Genomic DNA, 26,335 nt, shown 5'->3' with positions numbered 1-26,335 from the left:
GTTCCTTCATCTACCAACTCTTCTGCACTTGTTAACACAACAAGGAGGAGCGATCCGCCATCCGGATATATTCTCTCTGAAGCTGACGGCATGGTGAATCACCTGATTCATGTCACCGAGTTGGTACCAGGGACACCTCACGCTGCGGTTGACCTCACTCAGCACACGGTATATGCAGCCCCGACTTCGAACTCGACAGCGAATATCACGATACCGATGCCTACCGACAGAGAAATTCAGGCGATTATCGAATCTGCATTAAGACCGTCCACTCGTCGTTCCTATACGGCTAAATGGAGAAGATTCTCCGCTTTTGCGGAGTGCCATTCGTTCTCCCCTGCAATGGCTTCAGTCACCAATATCTTACAATTTCTTTTACGTTTGCATCATGAGGGACTTAAACCGTCATCCATCAAAGTTTATGCAACCGCTATATCCCATTATCATGGCACTATGCACGGGTTATCAGTCTTCTCACAACCGCTGGTTTGGCGCTTCATTAAGGGACTACAAAATTTACATCCATCTATTCGCTCTGCCGTGCCGACGTGGAGTCTTTCTGTAGTACTCCAAGCGTTTACCAAACCACCGTTCAAGCCTTTAGCAACTGCGGACTTACGCCTGGTGTCATGGAAAACTGCCTTTCTAGTAGCGGTTACATTAGCACAAAGAGCTAGTGAGCTTTGTGCTCTCCGCATAGACCCGCCATTTCTGAACTTCCATAAGGAAAAAGTTGTCCTTCGGATGAATTTCTCCTTTCTCCAGGGTGGCCACATCGTTCCACCTGAATCAGGATATCGTTCTACCGGCTTTCTTTCTGTCACCGTCGACCCCGATAGAACATGCTTTACACACGCTTGATGTTCACCGCTGCTTGGCCTTTTACAGTTCCCGCACTGAATCTTTTTGTACTACTAATAGACTTTTTGTTAAATACTCTGAGCAAAAAAAGGGATCACCGATATCATCTCAGAGACTCTCTAATTGGATCACCCAGACCATTGTCCTGGCTTATCAGCTATCGAAAATATTTATTTATTTATTTATTTATTTATTAGAACATTTCTATGCCGCCCCTTGCCGAAGCCTCAGGGCGGCTTACAACACAATAAAATATAAAAATAACAATATAAAATTAAAATTAACAATATAAAATAAATAAAAAATATAAAATATAAAAGAAGTCACCCTGGCCAAATAAATAAGCAAATATTGTTAACAATTAAAATGACATTTAAATAAAAAGGTCTTCACCTGGCGCCGAAAAACAAATAATGACGGTGCCAGGCAGACCTCTCTGGGGAGCGCATTCCATAGATTGGGCGCCACCGCAGAGAAAGCCCTCCTCCGAGTACCTACCCTCCTAATTTCTTTCATGGAGGGTTCCCGGAGAAGGGCCTCTCCCGCAGATCTCAAGGGGCGGTCGGGCATATATGGATGTAAGCGCTCCTTCAGGTAACCAGGACCCAAGCCGTTTAGGGCTTTATAGGTCATAACCAACACCTTGAATTGGGCCCGGACTTCAATGGGAAGCCAGTGAAGCTGACGGAGGACTGGAGTCATGTGAACATAACGCCCTGTCCCCGTCAGCAACCTGGCAGCTCTATTTTGAACCAATTGAAGTATCCGGACCGTCTTCAAGGGAAGCTCCACGTAAAGCGCATTACAGAAGTCAAGGCAGGAAGTCGCCAGCACGTGTGTCACCGTCGCCAGGCAGTCGTACTCCAGGTAGGAGCGCAGCTGATGAATCAGCCGAAGCTGAAGGAAAGTGCTCCTCACTCCCGCTGTCACCTGAGCTTCCAATGAAAGCTCCGGGTCGAGGAGTACTCCTAAGCTGCGGACCTTGTCCCTAAGAGGGAGTGCAACCCCATTCAGGACCAGGTCAAATCCACCCTCTCCGAAGCCCGATCTGCCAACCAACAGGATCTCCGTCTTGTCTGGATTGAACTTCAGTTAGACTTACCTGTCTCTCCAACTGGCCATTCTACACGAGCAGTAGTGACCTCGTCTGCTTTTGCCGCAGGGGTTCCGTTGCAAGACATCTGCAGAGCTGCAATCTGGGCTGGTCCATGTACTTTCGCCAAGCATTATCGGCTTGATGTACGTGCCAGACGGGATTGCTCTTTTGGTAGAGCTGTTCTCTCATCCGTTCTTCGATGATGACATCTCCCTCCACTGTCTCGTAAGCTTGCGAATTACCCATATGTGTGATGCACAGAGGCCACGACGAAGAAAAGCAGGTTGCTTACCTGTAACTGATGTTCTTCGAGTGGCCATCTGTGCATTTACACAACCCACCTGCCGGCCCCACTCGGTGTCGGTGAGTGGATATCGTGTTTTTTCTCGGTACCATAGTATAATTTGCATCAGTACCATTTGGATTATGTCGCTGGGTGGTTATTTTTTTTTTCGGTAACGAAATATTAATGGCATCGGTACCGGGAGGTTATATCGCTGACTAGAGATTGTTCTCGGTACCGTACTATAATTCACATCGGTACCGTGGGAATATAATGGTGTCTTATCATTACTTTATTTTTAACCTCTAGAGGGCGAACGTGCGGTCTTCAAGACTGAGCAAAATGGCGGACACTCCACTCTATTTATACCACAAAGGGGGAGGGGAGCAGAGTTTTCCCGCCAAAAACCGTTAGCTTTCTAATTTTCCGGCCTAGGCACTGCGCAGGTGCAGCACCCATATGTGTGAATGCACAGATGACCACTCGAAGAACATCAGTTACAGGTAAGCAACCTGCTTTTATCCATTGAAGACCAAACCATCCCAAAACACTTTGCATTTTAATAAGACCACAATATTTTGCTGCTTTGAAAAATCATCCTTTTCATCCCCAGAAACAGTAATTATTACAGCTACAGTCAGAAGGAACAGTGATTACTGAAGGGATGGCAGATGATGTCAGTGTCCCTGCTTAAAAAAAAACCCCAAACACAGTCTATGTTCCCATGAGTCATGATTCCAATACACCACTGACCACCCTGATGCCTAAGTAGCCAGTCCACTTTCCCTGTTTTCTTGCACAGGCTGCAGTGCCTTATAAATTGTATTGCATATCAGAAGAGATGAAAGCATCTCCTTATTTGAAACAGTGTTTCCCTCTTCTCTTTCTGCTGCCAACATAACAGTCACATTTGCTGATAACTTTAAGCCTAGAATCCTGGTGCATTAAATTATGATGTGAATATGTTGCATGGTAGTATATTTACCATAGTCCCTCTCTCTGCTTTGTGTGAACAGGACAAAATGTCATGCATTAACAGCTTGGCATAATGTTCAAATGTAGATTGTGGTTTATTTCTTCCAAGCAAGTCAGAATTTGTATGTCTGATTTAAAGCCTGTTTAAACGCATTTGAGGTTAGCTTCATTCAAGCATAGTAAATAATAATTCCAGATTCAGACATCACACTATGCTACCCATGCATGGTTTATTGACTTTTTTGTGTGAACAAAAAAACTACGTGGAAGCAAATGGGTTCATTCATATTCTGATTTAATATTCTTGGCTTAAATTGACATCCATCTTCAGAACAGAGATCATTCAGAAATTGCAGCTCCCGAACAATGCGGCAGCCAGATTAATAATCTGGGACCCACAGGTTTGGACATATAAGACTGGTTCTGATGTTCTATTTTCACTTCCTGTCTGCTTCCAGTTCCAAATCAAGGTACTGGTTTTAACCTATAAAGCTTTACATGGCTTAGGACACAATACCTGTTGGAGTGCCTCTCCCAACCTCAATCTTCCTGAAACTACAGTCAACTTTTGGGACCTCCCTCTAACTCAAAGGGAAATGTGGAGGGCAGCAACAAGGGGGAGGGATTCTTTGTAGAGGCCCCCATGTATGAAACAACCCCCCCCCCAATACACACACACACTGTGGTCTGGCTGGCACTGAATCCATCTTTTCAGCATCAGGTTAAGACAACTATCTTCCAAGGTCTGAAAGGTTTCTTTAGCTACCCAGAGTCTTGAGAGGGTTATCCATTCCAGGTGTTTCACAGAGTAATTTTTGCTAATGTTTATTTATCCATTTAATCTGCTTTAAACTTTTAATACTTTTTCTTGATTTTATGACATTGTTGTGCTTTGCCTGTTTTTATCAGCTTTTATAAACCACCCAGCAGGGTTCATCTGTGTGGTAGTATAGAAATGAAATTAATAATAAAGATAGCAGCAGCAGGATTTTAGTAGACCATGGATCAAGTTGGGAAGTTAGGTCCTATACTTCAGCTCATAACTAGCCTATCTTTGGTGAATTGGAAGGAACCCATCTTTTCCTGTATAAATAGTAACCATTGTCATCAGAAGCAGTTGGTTAGTGTTCTTGTCAAGGGAAAACAGCAGCTGTTCATAGTGAATATGTGAAGCAGTTAAATGATGATTTAACAGGATTACTGAATTGTCATCTTCTCTAAAGTAAAATTGATTCCATATAACCCTCATGGTTGAGGGCCATGCTTGATTCATATAGGTTTTTTAATCATCAGAAATGCATCCATGTGGAAACCACTTTCAGGACAACGGAAGACCATGAGTATGGAACATGGGTATTGTTATTACCACAGTACAAGCTACCTCAACTTCTGAATTTGGTAACATATTATAGAACTTCATGACCTTTTTGATGGTGAGGATTATTTTAATGGCCTAGAATAGCAGAAACTCTCAGCTTCCTGTTGCTCTAAATTCAGCATGATGTGCTTGTAAGTAGTTCTGCAACAGAAAAACGCTATGCAACAGTGAAAGTGAAAGTACAGGTTAATCTAAGCCAGGGTGGGTCAACATGCGGCCCACGTTCCACACATGTTCCACAGTCCAGATCCCAGCAATCACACAGGCATGAATACGGCGAGGTCTTCCAAGGCCACCAGCCCATTCTGTGCTCCTCCTGAGGCACAGGAAGAAAGCAGGTTGGGCCGGCAGTCTCGTTCCAGCTCTCCCCATGCCGCTCCAGCTCAGGGATGCTTTTGCACTCTTCAGCAGGAGTGGGCAGAACATGCCGGGGAGAGTTTGTCAGCTCAAGTGCAAGGGGCTCAGCACACCAATTCCAAGAAGGAAGGAAGGAGGGAATGGGAGGGGGGTCACATGGGAGGGTTTCTGTGTGGGAGAAACAGGGAAGAAAGGGATGGGCCACTCCAGAGGAGCAGTCATGGTGCTTAGGCTGTGGTCGAAGAAGGAGCTATCTGTAATCTCTTCTTCCTACCTGTTTTCTAGCACACAGGCAGTTTTGTTAATTTGAACTCTGAGACTTTTGTATAAGATGGGATAGAAATGCCTTAAATAAATGCACAAAAGAAGCCAATTCTGAGACCTCATATTGGTTTTCTTCCTCATTCAATGGTTAATTAAGTATATTGATTGGTATATTAAATATATTTCAAACACTTCAATACATTTCAATTTATAATATGGAAATGTAATTTATTGTGCAGTCCTATATTCCATGTTGAAGTCCTCATGAGGCCTTCAGAGTACAAAAATCAGGACCAGCCTGATCTAAGCGCTATGTAATTTAGGGAAGTAGACTACTTACCTTGTTTTTTGATCCTTCCGTGGTCCCAAATGACTCCCAAATGATTTCCTGAATGGAAGATGGTAGTACTATCCTCGGTACTAAACAGAGCACTGTTGAACCTGCTCTGCAGCAATGAGTTTGCTTTAAATAAAAGCGCAAAGCTTAGATTGTTCTTGCACCTGGATCAGGTCAGAAGAATTTTACAAGCTGTATCTGTGATCAAAGCTGTTTCAAGTTCTGCACTTGAAAACGATAATAAAAAGGCACTGTAGATCTATTCACATGTAACATTAAACCATCAGTTAACATTATGAATTTCATCCTTGGCCTCCCATATTCCTTTCCTTTCCTTTCTTTTTTCTGTGTATGCACAGAGATAGGAAATTTGCCAGTTCAAACTCAATGGGAAATATGGGTTTGTGCAGGCCGAGACATTCCTTAGCTGTGCACACATGGGATAAAGAAAATGTACTGATGTGACACTCAGGCCTTCTCATTCTTATAAAGTTAAACCATGGTTTTGCATGATATTTGACCATAACCAGCATGTTCTGTGTAATTTGTTTCTACTTTGATAGAAACCACAGTATGGGGAAATCTGAGAACTCTTTATACCAACAACATGTCAAGTAGCCTTTTCCCCTTTGATGATGTTCTTGAATAATGCAATTTTAGTCCTACTCATTTGTTCAGTTAAGTAGTCTGAGTGTTTTTTTTTTTAAAATACAACTGTTCTTGTTGTTATGTCTTGGACAGGGTACCTAAGGATAAAAAACTGGCCTGAAGTGAAATTGAGGAAAGCTGGGGATTTGGCAGTGTTCCCCCTCCTCTCCCAGAGTAAGTAAATTATTGAAATTATATTTCTATTGCATAATGAGACATGATCGATCAAAACCAATGGAGCGTGAAGCTGTTTAACATTTCTTGGAGTACACATGGTGGATTGGGAGGCAGAGTGGGCTTCAGGTTTAATGAAATGGAACTTTGCTGTTTTTTCCCCCAAGAACTGAGCAAACTTTTGCCTAATGTCAGGAATATGCCATCAGAGGGCTTCTTTAAATTAGTGCCTAAATATTGTTTAATGTTATTAGCCAGCATGAATTTTCCATAGCTATATATGCTACTCTGCTCCAGATATTATGCTAAAGCAGGCATAATATGCAGTCAACTATTAAATTAAATTTACATCTCAGATACCTTACAGTAGCATCTAGCTCTTAAACAGGGCTAGGAAATTATATTCTCTTGGGAGCAGTCTCTTGGGGGCTGGATGATGCTGGAGGCCCAACTAAAGACAAAAGTTGGACTGCCTCAGTAGCCATTTTCCCTCTGTCTAGAGAGTGGTTAGGAAAAGCATTGATTGGCAGAGATGTTTACTGATTGCAGAAGGCTTCCAAAACTAGTCCATAGGCTGCAGATTGCCTACCTCTGATTTGAAGCAGTCGGCTGTGTTTCATAGAGAAGACGGGACATTTTCAAGAGCCCCATTCAGGTGTTTCCACTCTGGGCAAACACTGGTGTCCCAGTACTGTGGACCAGAGGTACAGGACGCTTTCGTCTTCAGAAGGTCTTCCTCCATCTGTGAACAAAGGGATTTGGGGCTCTCTTGCTGTGTGTTTGCTTTACCTAGACAGGGAATGCCTCAGTAGGACTCACATGACTGACCTATCCTGGAAATGTATCACATCAAGAAAATGTTCAGTAGGACTTGCTCCCAGGCAGATCTTTCAGTGTTCATTTTATTTACTAAAGAAATTTTTGCTCTTTAAATGCAATAAAGACAAATCACAGTAGCACACTAAACTAAAACCACAGCAATTTTAATTTTAAATTATTTCTGAATGAATGGTTACTGTCTGGTTCCTAATTTTGTGCCATGTCATAACAGAGACACACATAATAATAATAATAATAAAAAAAAAACAGAAGCACCAATGACCCCTTAATTTTCAGTGCTGCTGGCTAAAAATTTGTTGTACGGATGAAAACTGTTCTCTATAAATTAACTAGCAAAGCATTGGCAGGTTGCTATACTGATTTAAAAAAAGCTTGTTACTTATTAGAATTGCTTTATACTTTGGTGATTCTTGGCTAGGGAATCCAGTCCAAGTTTGCTCTGTGTGTTTAAATGTATAGACACTGCTGCTTTATAAGACTGTAAATGCAATAATTGATGATGGCCACTGCTGGAACATTGGAAAGTAGATGTGTTTCAAACAACAATCGGTTGTTTTACAAGCTTGTTTAGAGGTCGAACATTTTAAGTAATTCCTAAGGACTAGAGGGTTTCTTTTTCTACTGTTGCTATGACTGTGATAAATTGGATAGTTCTATATTCTCTAGATGTTTCTTCTCTCTATTCAAAAGCTGTTGACATATAATGCTAATTTTCCTTCTTGAACACAGAACATCTTTGTAGTTGAGAGCAGGTGCAGTTTTCTCTCTAACTAAGTAAATTAAAAGGCGACCGTGGTTAATGAGTTGCTTAACTGGTATCCTTTGACTAAATGTTGGTATAAAGGGACGAGGAACATGTGATATAAACATTGTGAATCCTTTTCAGGTGACTGGAAAAGAGGCTTATGATTTAAGGTGCCAGGCTAACAGACGTATATGTGTATGTTTGCTCTTTGATATTTAGAAAATTCTCTGCTGATCTTTTTGAGAAAATCCAGCTCCTGCAGTGACTGACAAAGCAAAAGCAATTAGTGGCATACTCTCAAAGGGGGCATCTGAAACTCCACATTAAGTAAAATAGTTAAAATCTCCAAAATGGAAATCATTACCAGAGAGAGAGAGAGGGAGAGGGAGAGGGAGAGGGAGAGGGAGAGGGAGAGAGAGAGAGAGATTTTGTCGTAGTTGATAGCTCCAGCTTTCAAGCACATAATTAATAATGTTTAAGTATTACAGGCAGGAAAACTGAAAACCCAGAACATCAAAAGAGGGCAAGTGTGAACGTGCAGGTAGAAAGGGACATGAAGCTGCAGAAGTGAAATAGGGTACTGTTGAGGCTCCCTAAGTAGAGCTGTATGCGTCAGTAAAACAAGTGTCCTACTGTGCTAGAATACAAATGGACTGTCTGTGGCAGGATTCAGCAAAGATGCTTGGCAAAGAGGGATAGGAGAGCTCCTGGCGTAATGTAATTGAATTGACCATGTCTCTAAAGATCCAGCAAATTGTTTGTTGCAGCATTCATCATTGTAAGGCAGGCCAGAGAGCTTGCCCAACATACGATATTTCTAATAAAAAGCAGAAAAAGCCCACTAACATGCAAAGTGCTCTATCCTCTCTGTAGGAACTTCAGCATTTAATTGATCTCATTGAGCATTTATATGCCAAGACTAATAGTTTCTTAGGCTGATTGCTGAGAAAGGAAGAAGATGATTGCTCAAGAAAATTTCAAGTGTCAACCCATGTTAGGAACCCCCAAGGCTTGCGCAAGCGCTCATAATGTAACCGGTGTATTTTGCCACCCACAGTCCTGCTTGAGTATTCTGCTTCCTGGAGTAAATGGGTGTGTTCATGTGACAAAAACTGTCATGACTCTAAAGTCTCTGAGGTTAATTATGTAACTCATGAAGTAAATCAAAACGGTGCTAAATTTACCATGGGCTTGCTTTAGTGAAATTAACATCTGAGCAGTTGCTGGTTTTGCTCTGTGCTTGTTGTTGCTGGTGTAAAATAAAGTGTTCAAGGGGACTGTTGGTTTCCCTAACTTTCAAAGTACGATAAATTAAAGGGTCCAATAGCTTTCCTCTGCAAGACACATGGAAGAAATTTATGAAATCTCTTTCTGCAAGGGGTCATATTTGAATTTGCTGTGCTTTGACAAGTGACACAACAGACAGCACTGTATCTGAAATGGTATATAAAATGTTTGGCCTCGATGCAAGAGGAACAGCAAATGTAAATGGTATTCTGATGGGGCATGGGTGGAGAGGAAACTATCCCATGCAGTGATGGCTCAGCAAACGAGAAGCAGTTACCTTTCTCGATTGCCACATATGGAGAAGACAGGCATTTTGATTTCTTGCACCACTGAGCCCCTGATAAGGCTGGAAATTGGAATCTAAATAATTAGATTGGCTAAACAGAACCTCATAGAGGAGCCAAGTTAATTAAGGGGAGGGGACATGTCCTTGTATGCAAAAGCATGGCATTCTCTTCTCTCTCCCTGCCTCTGCCTCCCTCCCTCCCTGCTCACCCCATACTGTTGATGGTGATGTTTGCACTGGGTCAGTCGGGAAGCCGTGCTTGATAGGCAGCCTTTTGCTGGCTTTTGAGCAATATGGTGAAAAGCAGTTGGATAGCAGCTACATTTCAAGCTAATCTGTTTAAACAGCGTTGAGGTAGTTCTGGAACTTATTCGAATATATTTGCCAAAAGGAAAGTAGGAAGCAACATTCTGAAAGTTAAGCATGCATCCAAAATTATAACATGTCTTTGCTGCAGAAATGAATAATCTCAATTCCAAATGACTTTACAGTTAATACTCTGTGTGCATGCAGACACACGGACTTTTCCATCATTCTTTCTGACACAGATGCATAGTCATTCCCTCAGACATGCTTGCTCATTCGCTCACATTCCCTCCATGCTGCAATGCCTACACATATTGCTGCACCAGTGCCAGGAGATTTAGTTAAAGAGATTCTAGTTATCTAAACGGGAATGCCTAAAATAAGCTTCCTAGGAAGCCCAAGAGAAGCCTGGCCTGCTGTTGTAACCACATTGTGTACAGCCAGCCTTCTGCCTGTCATGCTGCAGAGCAGCTGAACTCGGATTGACAGCCATAGAATTGTGTCTATGAAAGCATTGTCTGGTAATTGCTTCAGCAGCCATGTTCCGAGGACTGATCCACAGAGCATACTGCCCTGAATGTCATCAAACTGAGAAAGAAACAGCAGCTGCAGGTCAGAAGTGGCGGCACAAAATTTGGGCCGTTGGCACATTAGTTTGGTTTCTTTCTGGACCATTCCCATCTGCAGACTTCCCAGTTCAGAGATCAGGATTGTGTTGCACCCCTTGTTTGTGGACAACAGAAACCTGTCCTGTTCAGGTACAACAGAGAACTATATTTTGCTTTAAAATACAAGTAAAAATGCCCAAGGGAGGAGGAGGAAGAAGAGGAGGGAGGTGATCATCATGATGTACCCCACATTTCTTCTTCTTGTAAGGAACCCAAGGCACCTAACAAACTTTTCTTCCTATTTTATCCTTGCAAGAGCAGCCCTAGAGGTAGGTTAGGATGAGAGTAAGAGGCTGGCCCTAAGTCACACAGTAAGCTTCATGGTCACATGGGCTTTAGAATCCAGCGCTCCTGAGTTCTTTGTCCAACACTTTAAGCACCTCACCACGCTCTAAATTTGGTCTTGCTGGGTGTCAGTCAAGCCCTCTTGGTTTCCCAGTTGGCCATATCCTCTTTTCCTTGACTGCCAGTGGTTTGGCAGTTTTTCAGCTTTTGCACATCTTATTAAAGCTAAAATATTTACAGCACATGTTGTTTTATCTGTGTGCCTTTTGCCTGAGATGTGGCCCCTGAGGGCTTTTCTGAAATAGAATTTGTGTCTTGAGGGCTACAAGAAGTTCCCATCCCTGATATAAACCCAAGCCATGGCTTAGTGTTGTAACTTGAACCATGGATGGCCTATACTGCAGCCCCTTCCTTTTATCAAAGAACAGCATATTAGTATTTATGAAAAATGCATTAATCATAGTTGGAGTTCATGATAATGAATACAGGACAGTTTTCACTGTGTCGAAAATGTGATTTGTGTGAGCAAATGCAATTATGGGAGGATGAGAAGTTGAAAAAATGGTTTGTGCAGAGAAATGACCCTTTAAGGTTCATTTGTTTTTGTGTGTATTTGGCTCAGTTGGCTATTTGGCTCAATTGGTATTTGGCTATGGCTGGATTTGTTGAAGGAGCAGAGATTATCTATCTATCTATCTATCTATCTATCTATCTATCTATCTATCTAGTGGGGAGGGGTGACAGCTTCTGGTTACCTCACACAAAATCCTGGCAAAAGATAAGGGCTAAGTCAATAAGCCTGAGAGGCTGCAGTCTTCCCACCTTCCTTTCCATGGGATGAAGCCACCAGGATCAGCATCTCCATTCCCCTGTCCCACCCAAAAGCAATTCCCATTGAAACACACATTTTCAGGCTTGAAAACACATTGCAAACTTTTTTTCTTTTTCTTCAAAGAAGCATTGCATTACTCACCAGGCAGAGGGGTGGGTGGGAAGAAGAATGACACAGCAACTCAGGAATCTCCCTGGAGCTGCTATGGTTTTACCGAAGTCCGGATAGGACACTTCCTCTTTCCTCACCAGACCACTGAACCCACTCTTCCTGGCCCCAGAACAGCACCATAAATTTATTATATACCAATATACAGGCTTCCGGACTCCTCTTTCAATGATGCCTGCCTTCATGGTCCGTGGATCATGCAGGTGGATAACCACACTGCCTCCCACCCTCTGGAAGAATCACAACAGACTTCATAGACTGTTGGAATAATTTTTACCCTCAACTACTTCACCACGAAACCTGCGCTGTGGGTCAACCAGCATCTTGATTGTCTGAGATAAGGTCCTAGTAAATAACTGCTGTGAGGACTCTTGCGTCCCTTAGTGTGCACATGGGATGCATGCAATTTCCTCCATAGAAATGATGAAAGTGTAGAAAATTACATTTTGCAAAGTGCAATTTCCCTTTTTTAAAAAGGTTTTTTAAAACTTTTTTAAGGAGATGCATAAATTACATTGGCCATATGTAATTTTTCTCTGCATGATTCTTGATGACTCATAGGCCCACTGACACCTTCAATCATGAGCTCATGAAAGCCATCAAGTGACTGAACTATTTGTGATATGAGTTTAGGATTTTTATGAAGCGCATAATTAAAACAAGCTACAATTCTACTATGTATAATTTGTCAAGAACAGCCATTAAGTATTATTTCTGATTGTTTATGGAGAGATTACACCACATTCATATTGAAATTATAATAGCGTATAATTTTCTACAACTATAAATTTGTTCATATACTTGTATGTCAAGTGAGAAGTTTGCAAGTGAGCCTTCAGATCAGCTGATTGTGGAGACCAGATGTATCTCCAGAAGAAATGGGACCTTTCCTCTGTAGCCCCATGGCTTTTTAATGTCCTTTCAACAGGTCCATTCGGACTGCTCTTTGCATTTTTGCAAAGGAATCCTAGGGCCTTTCTTTACCAGGCAGGCTTTAAGTGGGTTGGTTGATTAGTAGATGATGTCTGCTGATGATGATATTTTTGGTAATGATTATTTTTATGTGGCTTAATTGGTTTCAACTATTTTAAATTGCTTGTTTCTGCAAAACTTAAAGCAATTTGAAATAAATGACTGTTACAATGTAGGTAGGAATAGCCATGCTTTTCTTTTTTTCTTTTATGGCACAGCTTACTCTTACTTACGGTGTTCTTGGGAAACTTTTATACTGAATTGTAAATTTCCATAGTCCAAAAATGACTCTCATGGGCTCTCTTTCAAATACACATTCAGAGGCATGCCCAACAAACCCTATTTATAGATCAACACGCTATCATGAATGCCCTTTCTTGGTTTGCACATATACAAGGAAACATGAAATACCAATTTGTTGGTTTTTTAAAGCCAAAATCCACGTCCCTGACCTAGTACACACAAATGCACTTAATTTAAAATCTGGCTGATGATCATGGAAGATTACTGATAGGATAGCCTATTAGGGTAGCCTAAAATCACTGCCATTTCTGTGCAACAGGAGCTGCTTTAGGCAAGCAGTGTTCCTGAAGCTTTTCTTTAAACTTGTGCATCATCCCATTCTGAGCAAACATATATTTTGGGAAGGGAAGGAAATTGAAATTGTTTATAGAGCTATTAACACTAGGAAGTTGCTGGAACAATGAAGGGCCGTTTTGTGCAGCCAGACCCTCCCCCCACCAGCAGTTCTAGGGATCAAAAGAAACAAATGCTGCACAGCATACAAATGTATACTTGGGCACATGTTGCTTTGTGTAGGAGAGTGGTGAGGCTGTGTTTACAGATCTGAACAACCTGATGCAGGAAACACGTACATATGCCATAAAATGTATCCGAGTCTGTTCCACCCTTTGTATAACTTCAGGGCGAGCTTTGCATGTTTACAGCAGCCTCTCTTAAGCAAAGGGAGCATTTGTGCTCCAGGGCAGTTTACAGGTTTTGCTCCTCAGACACAAATGTTCACTTTATGAGCAAAAGCAGTTCTCCAACACAAGTAATACTTTTCCCAGTATTATGGGTAGATTGTAGCAGCCTGCCTTTTCATTTACTCAAATTTATCATTTGCATCCTATTCTGATCATTATCAAAATCAAAATATAGCAATTTCATTCTTCCACTTCCTGGTTTGTCTATAATAAGCTATTTTATAGTCCTGCAAGCTTGCCAGCTCCCCCACCCAACCCCTACGATAATGGGGCAATGAAGGCTGTTTTAGGAAGAAAGCTTCTGACAGCTGGGCTGGTTATTTAGAATTCAGTAATTTCCCTGCAGACTTCCTACTTTAAGCAAATATGCTTGGAGAAAGCAATTTTAGGGTTTAACATGATAGACCACTGATAGAAATTCTGGTTGGTGAAGAAAACAACTGTCTGTTTTGGAGCATTTACAAGATGTTTTGCCACCTTTTGCAGTTCTGGTGGTTTAAGGTGGTTACAAAATTTGATTAAGAGCCTGCTAATGACTTAAATCCAAATCCAGAGCTCAGGCCATATCAGAAGAAATACTTAACTTGGTCTTAAAGCTCACCAGTGACTTAGTCCACTCACTTCCTCTTAGCCTAACCTCCCTCACAAATCAAACTGTGGAGATCAAATGGAGAGGATAAGGATGGAGAGGATAAAATTATTTATGTCAACTTGGGCTTCTTGGAGGAATGTATAAATAAACAAGAATTCCATAGAACTTTAATTTGAAGCTTGCTTGTACCAGAATGACCAAATGCACCCATAATATGTAGTATTCAGTTTGGAAGTATGGCATGCATGCCTCATGTTTTGACTGATGATTATGAAACAGTCGTTTTTAACTGTAGTCTAAAAAATTGAGGCCCAGAATGAAAGTGGACATAGCCAAGGAGACAGGCCATCCAGTCAACCTTTCAAAGGCAATCGGGGATGGGCCAGGAAAATTAGTTCAATTCCAAAAATAAGTTCATGGCCAAAGATATAAGCAAAAGTTGGATCTTAAAAGGGGTAGCTTAGAAGAGAGAGACCTTGGATAACCTAAATCCTCCACTCCATACCTTACAAATGGTCAGATAATGGTTTGGCTAGTCACAAATGGAATAATAAGTGCTCGTCTCATTTGAATACCTAAGACATCTTTAAAAGTGTGGTCTTTCATTGTGTTTTTTTTTGTCAGTAAAAGCACCCAGTAGTTACAACTAAACTAAAGGAAGATAAAGAAGCATAAAAACATAAGTGAAACACAAATAGGTCAAATATAGAATAGGTTAATAGATTTAAATCTATTTAAATATATAGAGTTTGTGTTTAGTGAGCGGCTATCATGTGAAATGCTGCAAAAATTGAGAGGTTCATTGCTTCCAAATTCAGGCAAGTCTGAATTCTATATGCCACAGAGATGGGAATCAAACAAACAACCCCAAATAAATCCATTGCTATAATAGCATATGAAATTGTATTATGCTGTATGAGTAACTTGCACTTCTACTTATCCATTGAAATTATTTATTATCTCTGTGTATATATGCCATTGTATGCTTGAAATGTCATAATTTTAAACTAAGTTAAATATTTTAAAAATTCTTCTTATGGCTGCCTTATGGTGTGCCAGGCACACTATTAGTAGACTGAATTTCCCCATCCAAAAACACCAGTCTGTGTTAGCTTAGATTACAAAAACTATTGGAATGTCAGTTTTCTACAAGATGTTTATTGGAACAATCACCACCATGTGTGAAGTACTAATTCTGGCTTATGGTCTGTCTGCAGAGATGTTAAATATAATAAGAATCAAGTGTGCCAAGAGTTATCTGAAAAATCAGATATAAGATATTCTCTAGAGATCTATTGGATATGAAAAGCATTCTGACTACTTGGGTTTTGTCTTGGTATGCTAAAGCTCCTTTCACCAAATAATTTATCAAGAGTTTCTGTCATTAGGCATTTAAAACACAAAGTAGATGGCAGTGTTCAGTTTAACCGGTATCTGTGTGTGTCAAATGAGGATCTTTCTTCTTAACATGATTTAATATGATTCTTGATGGGATTTCTTAGTGAACTGCTCAGTCTTGTAGGTCTTTAAAATGTTTTTTCATTGTCTTTGGAGTTACTATTTTCTAAATGTCTTTGTAAATATGGTTCATAGAACAGTTGCATTATATTTTGTTCTATGAGTCCGACCAAGGCTTTCCCTGCAGAGTTCAGATGGGATCACTGTTTTGGTGGCAACCCTAAGCAAACAGTGCAATGCCACCGCTGCTGTGCAACTCAGGCATCATCTTGTGCTTCCCATCTCCTTTTTTGTTCAATAGGGGTTCTGCCATAATCTCTCCATTATGCTTAATCAAAAGGTTGTCCCTTAAGTTTTTCCTTCTGTGCAGTTAACTTGAGGCATAATTGCACTGATCATGGCCCCTCTGTTATTTTGACTTTTTCACTTTGCCTTGTAGTAAAACACATTGAAAATTAGGTTTGGCCTTAATTCCAGGCCTTAATCTGCCCTGTGCTTTATGATCACTTATTTGGGGTAATGCAACTGTATATCCATCCCATGTTTTTACTATATCCTCTCATTTTCCTGGCTTTCCCATTGAACCTTCTTTCCAAAGCTACATGATGATACATCAGCTTGGGAGTGTTTATCATATCCATATACATGTCTTGTCCCCTAAAACAAATAACTCAATGAACTTGTCTTAAAGCAGCTGCCAAGTCTGCTGTCTGCTTTCCACATGCCTCACACTTAGGACAACATCAAAAGCATTAAGTATTCTGAGTACATCAAGGAGGATATAATCATATAAGTTTACCTTGAATTAACATGTGCTTAATGAACTGTAACTATAAGGAAATGAACTATAATACAAGTACAGCTATCTCTTCCCATTCTCTCTCTATGTTTTGTCTTTACTAGAGGGATTAAAATGCCGAGACTGGAAGGTATATTTGTTGTGTTGGATGGTAGAAAACCCTTTGGTGAGGGTTTGTCAGCCTGAATATGACGAAGATGGATTTCAGGGTACAGGCAGAGTTTCATCTTGATACTTTGCAAAAGACAGAGAAGCATAGCAACAGACAATATGAATCTATTACTCTACTTCCAAAGCCTGTTGGTATGAGAATACCAATAAAAGCAAGGCAGTCCATCTTCTCACCTTGCCCATGTTCTGCCAACTTGTACTTTCTTTGGCTTGAAAGCCTCTTTGGCTTGAAAAAAGTAGCAGTCTTTACAGGGGTAAATGTATCTAGTGCCATGTTTGACCATCAAGCATATTTGCCATCTTCAGCTGGCAATAGGGCTCCTGTTAGCTAGTGTGCAAATAGGAAGTTGACAGGATGGGCCCTTCATCTGAAGTAGCAGAGCTCTTGCCTATTTTCTCATGAGTAGTAATAAAATACCTTAAAAAAACTGAAAAGGAAGTAGCACGCCTCAAATTAGTGACAGTAAACAGTTTGTACTGCCAAGAGTCCAATTAAATATGTGGCTGTAATATGCTGCTGTAATTAGTTCATACAGATTTTATATTAGCACGATGGACTAATGTGCTGGGAAGAAACAATAATATAGATCTGTTTTGAAGAAGTTGCTGCAGTGGTCAATTCCTAGCTCTGCAGCACTGAGGTTCATCCCTCTAATTTATCTGGAACAGTGAACAGGCTATTGTTGGACTTAAATTCCTTGTGTGTGTCAGTGCATGCATGAACTATAGGAAGGGAGAAAGTAAGAGCGGCTTTTGTATTCTAAATGAACAAGATGCATGCAAGGTAAGGCAACAGCTCTTGAAAGCTCTCAAGTTTTGCTTTATGCCTATTTTGTTCCTGCCAGCCTGAAGAAGTCTAGGGAAGGACAGGAATTGACTGTCTCAGAAATTATAAGCATCATCATGTGGCTGGAGCGTTTTAAAGAAATAGCTCATATTTCTGTGTTTATAAATTAAAAAGCAGGATTGCTTGCACTTGGCTTTGCCACTTATGTGATGTATTCTCTGTTTTGTCCTCTGCAAGGCAAAATAATCATGGATAGCCAGTGCTTCAGTTCTGTCTACTCTGTACTGGGAAATCCTGGCTTCTTTTGCTTTTTCTGGCTTTCTGAATTTCAGACTGCAAACTTCTTGAGGCAAGGAACTCTTTCTATGAGTTGGTTTGCATGACAAAACAAGCCACCAGTTTTTTTAGTTAGTGTTGGTCGTGTTGTCTGAACCCAGCCATAGTATTTTACCATGGTTTGTTTTGCCTTCAAAAACATAAAAAACAACTGTCTGTTCTATGGTTTCTGGTTCCATGATATCCGAACTCAGGATTTGTAAGTTGTGCTACAGAAATAAAACAGAATCCCATGGAAGGAACCTCAATAATTGTGGCATCTCCTGTCATCCGATCCACACTTCCCAATTCTGCCTAGTAACACACACATAATTATCCCTTTGCTCCCATAGGCTTTTCTGAGTTCCCATCCTCCTCTCGGTTTTCTGTTTTTGTCTTGACTTCCACCTGTTATTTTCTAGTTGCAAAGAATATTGTATCAGTGCTGATAAAAAAATTAATTTGGAGTCCTTTGTCTTTATGCAGCAGTTTACAGATTCTAGCATACTTGTTTCATTGTAATTCATTTTTAGTCCAAAATATTAACCAGCTTTCTTTGATGTGACATTTTCATGTGGAGTACAGATGAGCTGCATTAAAAAGTGGTGTTTTCCTTGAAAGATCCCTGTCATTGCTGTGGCCTTATTTACTCTTCTCATTTAATATATTGTTTTCAATAGACCTAGAGGGTGTCTTCTAACAGCTCCCCAACACCCAGTTAATCTGGGAGTTGCACAATCAGCTTCCTCAATGCCATGCTATCACCCTTCTCTGAGGACTTTTAAGAGTAGGTGACAGTTGAAAGATCTAATGTGTAGAGTCACCTGGTCATTTATTTGCAATTCTTTCTACATTCTCACACATATTGTATACTGGAGAGGATGCTGATATCGATTCTTCATTAACCCAGTTCTTCCAAAGCTTTGCTGCTTTTCTGAAGCTCTCCCTCAAAAATCCATATTTGCTGAAACTGCATTTCTAGAGAAAGGCAGGGAGCGTGTTCCATGCAGAGAATTTGTTTACACTTCTGGACTAAGAACTAGATGAATTTCTATGATAGGCATGAATACTTAGAATAATGTTCGATTTCATGTAATTTTCTTTATGTCAAACACTACCTTTAAGATTATCACTTCAGAAACAAAGCCAATAATCCTGTGCTAAGGACAGAGTCCTCTGGAATTCTCCCTTGACTGACAATCTGGATGAAGGACTCTTCTTTAAATTCCCCCAACCTCAACACTAAGCCCATATACTCCCTGATTCTTTTCCTGGGGACTAGGATTTCACTTTGCAATTTTGAAGTTGCCATTGAACACACTCAAACAGATGAAATTGAAATTGCTGTGCAAGACCCCCTGTAGAACACATCTTCAATGGCTTAAAGGTGTGGTGATGGCCCCTTAATGTACTGCTTGATGTAGAGAAATCATCCCAGATGTGAAGGATGCCATATGCAAGCATCTCAATATTTGTGAGATGAGGAGATGTTCTGCTTGAGGAAGAAATAGAATTGTCAAAACTGGGTGCAGAAAATTATGCTGTGGCTGTCTACACTGGCCCAAACAAGTTCTCTCTAAACGCACCTGTGAAAACTGTGACAAAGCATGAGGCAAGGAAGATTTGTGAGCTATAGCACAGTGGACCTGGGACAACTACCCATGAAAGTTCCATCAGTAGTCAAAACCCATTTGTTCCAGTATATTCAGAAAAGCACCATGGTAGTGGTAATGGTAGAAGTCTTTATGTCAATTAGACTTATTTGCCATGATGCACTTAGTTTTCATCAATGCAGTCCTTCTCGGATGACTAAATGCTCTTAGCATTGATCAGTGATAAAACCGAATAGACAGCAGGGCACGCAGAGATCCTGTCTCCTTAAGGAACAGGCAATGACTGTAAGATATATTAAACATGTAACATACATGTATTCAGCAATTGGATATGTGCTTGTATAGGAAAGGATGGTAACATTGTTGGGTGGGTGGAACAATTAGCATGTACACACAGCTTTTTGTCATGACCCTATACTTCTTATCTTTTCCCTTCTTAACAAATCAAGAGGTTTCTAACTGCAGTCTTTTAATATGTTAATGCTGGCCAGCCAAGGCTAACTTCTTGATACAAAGGAAAAAATATAATTGTGTGAGCAAGAGGCATCTATCAAGTTAATGAGATTTGTAGTTGTGGATTCAGCACAAGTCAGAAGTTGATTCCATGCTGAATACCCCTCCTCCTTCCCCACCAAATGGAGTGGGTTCCACCCTCAGGGAGGTTCTTCCTGCTTGTGGACCAGACAATAGGAAGACTGAACAAGACACACCTGATTTGGTGTCTTTTTGAACCATTTACACACCTCCCCTCTGACCTCCCACATTCTGTCATGTCTCTTTCTGAACTAGAGGCAATTTGGTTCTCAACAGCTGCTTGGTTTGTCCCAGAACACATTGGCCCTGGTAATTTAGGTAAGCATTCTAGCCTCACCTCTACTTCCAGTTCAGATTCGGGCTCTGAGGTATCCTTACAATGCTGTATTTTGGGAGCAACAGGCCCAGTTCCTTCACTTTTGAGCACTACAGCTTGCACATCGGAAGAATTTAACAGGTAACTCTGAAATAGTAGAACTCAGTTTAAAGAGGACAGACGTTTTTTAACCCACCATACATTGTGAAATAAAGAAATGCTTTCATATTTCTTCTTCTAGCCTGTGATTGGTTCACACCTGGTTATACTGGTCCACATTGCATTACAGATTACAGTGCATTTCAATTAGGATTGTGCATAATGTCCCCATTTAGATGAAAACTGAGCTGTGAGTTGACCATAAGAATTTGGGAGAAGACACAATATTTTCTGGAAAGAAAGGTGGGAGTGTCTGGCCTTTATGCTCAGCCAAATGGATGGGAGAAAACAAGAAAGGGAAAACAGTAAGATAAACTCAATTATAGGATCGGTGGCAGTGGAGAATGGGGGAAATGCAGTTAATAGAGAAGCTGTACAAAGCAGGGAATGGTATGGATGGGTGCTGGCAAGCTTCCTACATCTCTGGGACAAGAAGGGAATAAGGAAGAAATAATAAGAAGGCAGAGCATTTTCAGTGCCTGACAGCAAGCTGAAACAAAAATGAAGGGAATTTACATCAGCAGCAGGGGATTCCAGAGTGGAACATCTCTGCAAAGAGAGTTAATTGCTACTTTCCCAAGCATCTTTGCCTTGTGTAATGATAAGTGGAGGGAGAGGGGAGGAGAGTGCATTGGATGATAGAAGGAAAAGGATGCAGAAAGGAAGGTATAGGATGGGCCTGCAAAAAGAAAAGCATCTGTGGCTTTCCATTAAGGCTAGGATGAGAGGAAGGTTGGCAAGTGAGGATGCTGAGAACAAGCACAAGCCAGCTATGGGACTGAGAATGAGGGGCACACATGTATATATCTGTGGGAAAATTAAAAAGAGAGGTTGAAATTTTTTTTTTAGGTTGAAATTTTTTATTTAAATAAAAACATACTACAAAAAGAGAGGGAAGACATTGTGTGACCACCGTCTTTGCATAATATCAAGAAGAGTGGAACTTCAGCAAGGGAAGTGGGATGAAAATAGGAAGGTGTAAGGATACATATGCTTCAGTTTGGAGATGTACAAAGCAGGCAAAGGCAGAGGGGGGTGGAAAGAATTTCAGGAGATTCTGTGGGAACAGTTGTAATAAAGCACAGATTTGGATAGCAGACTTGAAGGGAGAAAGCAATGTGGAGAAGGGACAGAAAACATATCATGGGAATTTAGAAGACCAATCTGAAAGGCAAAAATATGTAGAGAGCAATGCATGCTGGAATTGAATTTAGGCATGGGAGCTGATGGGATTATGTGCCAACAGTGGGAGGTAGGAATGAGAAGAAAACCACAATAGCAGAATATTTGATCATATGTCAGAGTGTGGTTTAAAAAACGAATTATGGTAATTATGCACCACTGCGGGTTATTACATATGCACCTGTCCCATTATAACACTAGCATGCAGAAAATTTCCCCAGCCATGCAGTGAGCTTTTTCTTTCAGTATGAAGGCTTAACTGTGTGAGAACAGCCCCAGTGTGGGATATCGAAATGGCTTCCAGACAGTGGCTGTGAGCAAGGATCCTCTTTTACAGAGATGTCCCTTCTTTTTTGAAGGCATCCCCTATTTAAGTGCAGTGTACAGATAACGGAAGAGCTGGGCTCTGCAGTTGCCCATTAGCTGGACAGTAGACCGAAGAAGGCACCCAGGTCACTTGATAATCAGCCTTGCAATTTCAGCTGCAAATATAATAATTTGAATCTGTAGCAATACATATAAGTTAGCACATGCACATTTTATGCAAACCAGTGTCCTAGTTTACCCTTTTGGGCATGGAGCGATGCCTGCTGTGATTGTTGGCCCTAATTCTGCGAAGCTAAATTTTAAAGCTCTAATCCTGTACACTAAGCAAACTCCACATTGGTTTTATTGTATTGCTTTTTATTGGAATGCAGTCTTGTACTTTCCCCCATTCCTTTTCCTCATACTTGTCTGTTGCTGGCTTCAGCCTCATAACCGTGAAGTATGAAAATGAATGTGGCTGCTACCTGTTTGCCTGCACCCCCTCACACACACAACACACACACACACACTCCATTTGCTGCAGGCATAGAGCAGAGCTGCAGCTTACCAAGCACTTCAGTCTGATGTACTTAGCATAACAGTGTAAGGGGAAAACATGGTTGCCTTGTACCTGTTTATCCAGAGCTGTGCAAGAGTTGGCTATGTGGGAGAAAATGAGCAAGGCCGCTTGCTTTCTGGTGCATTTAGCCATTCTAAATATTGTAAATACTTCATGAAGGGTCGCGCCCCACCTCCTTCCCCTCTCATAGTTGCTGCATGAGGTTGTTAAACTTTCCTAACCCAAACAGTGATTCTAGCCAACCTAGTAAAAAACAACATTTTGTTTTGAACCAGGAACGCATGTAAATATTTTTTTTTAAATGCTTGTCTTCGTAGGTAAGTTGGCACTTCGTGCTGTTGTGCTTAAAAGTTTACCATCTGAAAAAGAAAAACTGCAGTCACCAGGCGCTTTTTCCAAAATGTATGTTACATGAATCATAAAATACTAGTGTCGTGTTGAATGGTGTAGCAAAGTCGGAGTGACAAAAAGCAGTGGCTGGTGTTATAGGAACAGTTTTGGTTAGGTGAAGAGCTGTTCTGTTACAGTGTACTTCAGAGCTCCACTGGTGACTTTGCCTCTGGAAAAGGTATCATTTGTGTCCATTTCCCGATACTTTTGCATGAAACATTCTTAGAAAGTTATGAAGTAGACCAGTTTCTTGGAAATGAAAACAAGGTAGAAAAAGCTTTCATTTTGGTGATTGCTGGAAACCTAGAGATGGGTGTAATAGTCATTTTTAACCTTATCATTCAGTGGCACATCTGCAGCAGGATTGTGGCCCAAGAATTTTGATGGAGATTGTGTCCATGGCTAAAGAAATGTGAATCAGGATATTTGCCTGAGATAATGCAAACAGCTGGCATGCTAAAAAGATTAGAACCAAAATGGAGGATCTTAGGGACTTATTTCCATCACTTGTTTAGAGATAGATATTGATGTAAGAGAGGATAATGGCTAGCTTTTGTGTATTTTTCAGCCTGGCATAGGGTTTAAAAAACATTAGCAGGAAGCAGATGGAATTTAAATTTACAGTTGATTGATTACTAGAAATGTAAGTGGCATGATATTTTGGTGGAGGAGGAGTAAAATAAAATAGTCTCAAAATACCGAACAACCAGCAAGAAGTATCCACACAATACTCATAAAATAATCAGGGTATTTCAAGCTGAAGGAAGGATTCCTTCTGTGTAGATAATGGACAAATGGGCCTCTCTTGGTTCATATGAAGATCCCTTTTTCACAAGAATCTGCAAAATGGTGCACTGCATGAATTGTAGTGCTGTATTAACTAGATCATCTGGACAAATGATCTGGTGCAGATCTTGTGGACAGGATCATCTGGACAAATGATCTGGTGCAGATCTTGTGGACAGAGGATCATCTGGACAAATGATCTGGTGGAGATCTAGTGTGGGGATTTATAGGTCCTTCTGATCACTCCAAACCTGATTACTTTCAATCCTTCCATTCTCCAGTTAAAGATAATCTGTGCTGCCACTTCAGTTTGATTATTTGTAAAACTGTTACTGCATTTGTGCTTTTCCTTCTCCACCAAGGAGCTCTGGACTGCATGCATCACCTCCTACTTGCCCTCAGCCATTTGTATTCACAACAACCTTGAGAGCCAGAGTAGAGTAATGGCGAGGATGTGGAACTGGAACTTGGGGGACCAGGTTCTCATCTCCCTTCAGACATGAAACTCACTGGGTGACTTTGGACCAGCCTCCGAGTTTCAGTCTGACTGACCTCTCAGGTTTCTGTGAGGTTAAGATGGAGAGGTTGATTATCTTACTTTGGGCTCCTTGTGTGGGGGAAAGGAAGCTGACAGAAGACGGCTTCTGAAAAGGGCTGCAAATGGCCATATTTTAGCTTCCAAAGTACCTGTGCTGGATCAGACCAAAAGTTCATTAGTCCAGTGTTCTGTTCACACAGGGGCTGCACATGGGAAACCAGCAGCAGGAACTGAGTGCAGCAGCATGATCAGCAGGCACAAGGCATGTGTGGGAGAGTATGTAGGTTTTGGATTAATGAAGTTGTTCACATAGCGCCCAAGGTGGAAAGAAGGTTTTGATCTAGGGTCCTTATTTTTCCAGTACATGCATGAGTCTTACTATTGGGCCATTGGTACTTTTTCTCCTTTGTGTTCTCTGTGCATGACCACACATATGGTCTCGGCACCTGTGTGGAAAGAATTTAACCACTGTGAATCAAGCCTATTACAGTCTGTATAGCTCTCTTTTGAGTCTGTTGGTCATGCTAAAATAGGATGAAAAGTTAGGACTATAATATTACAGTATTATAGCTTTCGTTACCTGCAGAGATACGGGTGAAAGGGCTAAATTTCCATAATATTTGAATGCCCCACCCCATCTGAAAGTGTGTTGCTCTGAAAGTTGTACTTTGAAGCAAAGTTAGAAAGCCAACAAAACTCACTCTCTCTTTGTATCTGCAAAGACAACACCAGATAAATATTTGTTACTATTCTGTAAACTTTCTTTTACAAACCTTTGCACTTGTTTGACTTCTCCTTCCAGTTTCTTCTATTTTTTCCCCTCTGGGAATCCTGGAGTATACAGTTATTACATGGCAGATAATCTTCAGCTCTGAATGTCCAATCACCAACAAAGTGTTCCAGACTCAGTAAAGCAAATTTGATTTGATTGAGCATTTGCCTTTTAAAAAGTTAAGTAATTATTTGATTTAACATTTACATAAGTGTGCATTATATTAAGGTTTCCATTATGCTCAATGATTCTAAATAAGATCACACCTTTTCCTTTCACTTGTAGAGAATTTTTGTTTGTTTTATTTTAATCTGTTTTAATCATCGATAGTACTGTATTTCATTAGGGATGTATGGATTCCTTCCAAATGTACCTAAAAGTAGTTTTATTAAGAATCATAGAGTTGGAGCTGGGTCTTATTGCCCAACTGATCTGACACAGTACAGGAAATCCTGAAATAAAGCATCCTCAACAGATCCATCAGCCAGGAAGAGTCCATGCATTCCTAAACAGTGCTTTTCATAGTTGCACTGCTCTTATGTTTAAGACATTTCCTCTAATGTTCAGCTGTATTTTATCCTCCCATAACTTAAGCCATTTAATCCAACCATTTCCTTCCGGGTAGCAGAGAACAGGGTTGGATTTCTCTTTTCTGTGATGACATTTCAGGTATTTCAAATATGCCATTGTGTTCTCCTTCTGATTTCTTTTTTCTGTTTCTCTAACTTTTTACTCATGGGGTTCCCCCCACTCACAAGTATTTTTCACCCTTTCCTACGACTCTAGTCCAATTTATCTATATCCACAAAGTGCAGCATCTCCAAATGGCCACTATCCTATGCCGATGTGATAAACATAGAACATATGCAAATGGCAGGTTTTAGGATACCTCAAATTTGCATCACATTCTTTGACTGAAAGAATGAAAGAAGTATATCTTACAGTATTTTTAATATCTCAGTTAATTATTCTTGGTGGTGATTTGGGAAGAAACCTTTTCCTTTGTTTAAAAGAACTTGCAAACTAAAATGGCTGCTTGCAAACATGAAACAAAAAAAGTGATAAAGCTTAAGTGTCACTGTGCTGTAGAATATCTTACTTTAGCAACCTATTTAGAACCTCTCCCTCTGAAAACCTCTTTCTCATCTATTCCTTAAAAAGATTTTCAAGGTTTTGTTAATTTGTAAATGATAATAGTTTGATAGTTTTTAAAGATTTGATTGATTGATTGAAATTTTAAAGTAACATTAAATAAAATGAATTTCGATACTGTCGACCATGGTATCCTT

At 40.6% G+C, this 26,335-nt stretch overlaps 1 protein-coding gene across 9 annotated transcripts in view; it reads left to right on the top strand.

Moving 5' to 3' along the window:
* TBL1X (transducin beta like 1 X-linked) overlaps positions 1-26,335 on the top strand; it is a 184,909-nt gene that overhangs the window by 51,613 nt on the left and 106,961 nt on the right. For all 9 annotated transcript variants that reach the window (XM_044432497.1, XM_044432469.1, XM_044432459.1 and 6 more), the window contains one exon: positions 6,293-6,373. The gene's annotated coding sequence lies outside the window, so the exon portion shown is untranslated. The remainder of the gene's footprint in view (positions 1-6,292; positions 6,374-26,335) is intronic.

This window comes from Varanus komodoensis, unplaced genomic scaffold (assembly GCF_004798865.1).
Source record: "Varanus komodoensis strain SLA01 unplaced genomic scaffold, ASM479886v1 scaffold1, whole genome shotgun sequence".
Lineage (NCBI taxonomy): Eukaryota > Metazoa > Chordata > Lepidosauria > Squamata > Varanidae > Varanus > Varanus komodoensis.
The sequence above is the reverse complement of the archived record's forward strand: the minus strand, read 5'-3'. Positions and strand labels throughout refer to the sequence as shown.